Source organism: Amblyomma maculatum, chromosome 1 (assembly GCF_055883805.1).
Source record: "Amblyomma maculatum isolate TAMU_Amacu chromosome 1, ASM5588380v1, whole genome shotgun sequence".
NCBI lineage: Eukaryota > Metazoa > Arthropoda > Arachnida > Ixodida > Ixodidae > Amblyomma > Amblyomma maculatum.
Genome location: NC_139344.1, coordinates 490,412,749 through 490,416,883, shown reverse-complemented (window position 1 = coordinate 490,416,883; position 4,135 = coordinate 490,412,749). Strand labels below are relative to the sequence as shown.

At 55.7% G+C, this 4,135-nt stretch overlaps 2 non-coding genes across 2 annotated transcripts in view; both read left to right on the top strand.

Moving 5' to 3' along the window:
* The first annotated feature begins 404 nt into the window (after positions 1–404).
* Positions 405–2,219, top strand: LOC146210189 (small subunit ribosomal RNA). Its single transcript, XR_014704586.1, has one exon. It is a non-coding gene; the product is annotated as a small subunit ribosomal RNA (ribosomal RNA).
* A 1,780-nt stretch (positions 2,220–3,999) lies between these two features.
* The window catches only part of LOC146210188 (5.8S ribosomal RNA), a 153-nt gene continuing 17 nt past the window's right edge, over positions 4,000–4,135 (top strand). The window contains exon 1 of the ribosomal RNA XR_014704636.1: positions 4,000–4,135. This exon is cut by the window's right edge and continues 17 nt beyond it. This is a non-coding gene — a ribosomal RNA (5.8S ribosomal RNA).

The following is a 4,135-nucleotide window of genomic DNA, read 5'->3' as shown; positions in this document are numbered from 1 at the left end:
CTCATCCGCGTCTGCGATGGGGGCTGGTTGTCGGACGACGCTGTTTCCACTGTGTTTTGAGGTGTGTTCCGTGCTGTCCGGAACTCGATTCCGAGCAAGTGCGCCGAAGACGCGGGCGTGTCCCGTCGTCTGGCGGCTTGGCCGTATCGGCAACGCAGCAAGCGCCGTCCGGTGTACGAACGCCACGGCCTCGTGCCGCGTGCGCACCGGTGAGCGCGTTACAAATGTTTCTGCCCAAAGGCACGTGCTCTCTTGCCGCGCGACGAGATCCGGCCCCACGGGGCGGACGTCGCAGCGAGCTCGAACGACGCACAAAATAAGATGCGTCGCGCGCTGGGGCGCCTAAAGGCGGCCTCGAAAGCGCTGCGACAAAGGCACCCGTGGCGGGGTATTGCCTATGCATCTACCTGGTTGATCCTGCCAGTAATCATATGCTTGTCTCAAAGATTAAGCCATGCATGTCTAAGTACATGCCGAAATAAGGCGAAACCGCGAATGGCTCATTAAATCAGTTATGGTTCCTTAGATCGTTTCTTTCTACTTGGACAACTGTGGCAATTCTAGAGCTAATACATGCATTGAGCCTGAAGGCCTTTGGCTGACGGGCGCTTTTATTAGACCAAGACCCATCGGGTTCTGCCCGTACTCTGTGGTGACTCTGGATAACTTTGTGCTGATCGCATGGCCATGAGCCGGCGACGTTTCTTTCAAGTGTCTGCCTTATCAACTTTCGATGGTAGGTTACTTGCCTACCATGGTTGTTACGGGTAACGGAGAATCAGGGTTCGATTCCGGAGAGGGAGCCTGAGAAACGGCTACCACATCCAAGGAAGGCAGCAGGCGCGCAAATTACCCACTCCCGGCACGGGGAGGTAGTGACGAAAAATAACAATACGGGACTCTTTTGAGGCCCCGTAATTGAAATGAGTACACTCTAAATCCTTTAACGAGGATCAATTGGAGGGCAAGTCTGGTGCCAGCAGCCGCGGTAATTCCAGCTCCAATAGCGTATACTAAAGCTGCTGCGGTTAAAAAGCTCGTAGTTGGATCTCAGTTCCAGACGAGTAGTGCATCTACCCGATGCGACGGCTCGTACTGAACATCATGCCGGTCCTCTCTTGGTGCCCTTCATTGGTGCGTCTCGAGGTGGCCTGCGCTTTTACTTTGAAAAAATTAGAGTGCTCAACGCAGGCGAGTCGCCTGAATAAACTTGCATGGAATAATAGAACAAGACCCTGTTTCTGTTCTGTTGGTTTTTGGAATACGGGGTAATGATTAAGAGGGACAGACGGGGGCATTCGTATTGCGGCGCTAGAGGTGAAATTCTTGGACCGTCGCAAGACGAACTACTGCGAAAGCATTTGCCAAGAATGTTTTCTTTGATCAAGAACGAAAGTCAGAGGTTCGAAGGCGATCAGATACCGCCCTAGTTCTGACCATAAACGATGCCAACCAGCGATCCGCCTGAGTTACTCAAATGACTCGGCGGGCAGCTTCCGGGAAACCAAAGTATTTGGGTTCCGGGGGAAGTATGGTTGCAAAGCTGAAACTTAAAGGAATTGACGGAAGGGCACCACCAGGAGTGGAGCCTGCGGCTTAATTTGACTCAACACGGGAAAACTTACCCGGCCCGGACACTGGGAGGATTGACAGATTGAGAGCTCTTTCTTGATTCGGTGGATGGTGGTGCATGGCCGTTCTTAGTTGGTGGAGCGATTTGTCTGGTTAATTCCGATAACGAACGAGACTCTAGCCTATTAAATAGGTGCGGGGTTCCCAGCACCTTACAACCTTCTTAGAGGGACAAGCGGCTCCTAGCCGCACGAAACAGAGCAATAACAGGTCTGTGATGCCCTTAGATGTCCGGGGCCGCACGCGCGCTACACTGAAGGAAGCAGCGTGTCTTTATCCCTGTCTGAAAAGACTGGGTAACCCGTGGAACTTCTTTCGTGATTGGGATAGGGGCTTGCAATTGTTCCCCTTGAACGAGGAATTCCCAGTAAGCGCGAGTCATAAGCTCGCGTTGATTACGTCCCTGCCCTTTGTACACACCGCCCGTCGCTACTACCGATTGAATGATTTAGTGAGGTCTTCGGACCGATGTCCGGCGCGGCCTTTCGGTTGCGCCGGTCTGTTGGAAAGATGACCAAACTTGATCATTTAGAGGAAGTAAAAGTCGTAACAAGGTTTCCGTAGGTGAACCTGCGGAAGGATCATTACCGGACTGTGCTTGTCACGCCCGGCGCCGCCCCCACTTATAAGCGGGGGATGGCCTTTCACCGCGGAGTTGCGAGATTCTGAAGCCGCTTCTCTGCACAAATTGTTACGCCCAGCGGAGCTCCGTCACCAAGGGATTGTCGGACGGTCGGCTTCCGCGGGTACAAACGGCGTAACGCACCTATGACGGTGGGCTTTCGGTTATCGAAGAACTCATCCGCTTTTTCGAAGCGACGCACGGAGTCTGTGGTGCGGGCCGAGGGAAAGGCCTGCCCGCCGCCAAGGGAACGGCGGCGCTGCTGCGAAGTACGAGAGGAAACGCGGCTCGCTAGCTCTGCTGCGGCTACTTCTTTTTTGCGTCAGAGTCCGTAGCGCAGGCTCAGGGGAAGGCCTGCGCGCCGCCAAGGGAACGGCGGCGCTGCTGCGAAGTACGAGCGGAAACGCTACTCGCTGGCTCTTTTGCAGAGAGTTGCGCAGAGTCGGTAGCGCGGGCCGAGTCAGTGGCCTGCGCGCCGCCAAGGGAATGGCGGCGCTGCGGCGAAGTACGAGAGGAAACGCTGCTCGCTAACTCTGCTGCGAAGCTCTTTGCGTTCGAGTCGGTAGCGCGGGCCGAGGGAAAGGCCTGCGCGCCGCCAAGGGAACGGCGGCGCTGCTGCGAAGTACGAGCGGAAACGCTGCTCGCGGGCTCTTTTGCAAAAGGAGTAAAAGAACGACTCGGAGTCTGTAGTGCGGGCCGAGGGAAAGGTCTGCCCGCTGCCAAGGGAACGGCGGCGCTGCTGCGAAGTACGAGAGGAACCGCAGCTCGCTGGCTCTGGATGTCGTTTGCTTCGTTCAAGGCGTGGTGAACGTCTGACGCTCGCTCGTCGGGCGCGATATTAGGCGCCGTGCCGATGGCGCGAAAGGAGACTTCGGGAACAAAAAGGACGACGGGGTTATAATCCCGCACTCGAACGCATTCGCGGCCTTGAGGTTCTCTCGGGGCTTCGTCCTTCCCGGTTTCCGAGTAGTCTGTCGGTGCGCCACCGAAAAGCCGTCCGAGACACTTGTGGTTGGTGGGCTCCCGTTGCGGGAGTAGTCCGACTGACTCTCTTCTTGCGGATTGTCAAGTACGCGCTGTCCGGCTCCAATGCTGAGCGGTGCGCAAGGCCTCTTATGCGAAGTTGATAGCGGCTCCTTTGTGCAAAAGTGGTAGACGGTGGAGGATGAGATCGCGGCAGCGTGACGTTGATAGAGGTCGGTCCAAGAGGCCACCCATGAGAAGCGTCGCTGTACGGATCTATCCAGGAGCGATCCACCGGAGAGAGAAGGTGCTTGAGAGCGGCGGTCGAAATGTGAACAGCAGTTGTGATGTGAACAGCAGATGACCATGTGAACAGCAGATGACCATGTGAACAGCAGAACTTTTATCAAACCCTTCTACCGTGCTGGTGCGAAACCCCTCTGATGAAACCCAATGGATGACTCTTTCTTGGTTCCTTGATAGTGCGGCGTCATAAGGGGCTCTGTGACGCGCACATGATTTTTTCGCCCATAGCACCACGGAGAAGGAAAATGGGGACCGCACGCTGCTCACACGCTTCCTCTCGAGTAGCACTATCACTGCACAAGCCTTTTCGCAGAGGCGCAGCGCCCGAGCCGCTTGCAGGCTGGCACAGAGGCCGAACGAAACGCTGCGAGATGTTGCAGGAGTTGGACGAAACTGCGACACTGGAGACCAGGGGAAAAGCCTGGGTGTCTGAAACCCTTTGTTGTACTGTACGGAATTGAACAAACCAAACGCACGACTCTAAGCGGTGGATCACTCGGTTCTCGGGTCGATGAAGAACGCAGCCAGCTGCGAGACTTGGTGTGAATTGCAGGACACACTGAGCACTGATTCTTCGAACGCACATTGCGCCCTTGGGTCTTCCCTTGGGTT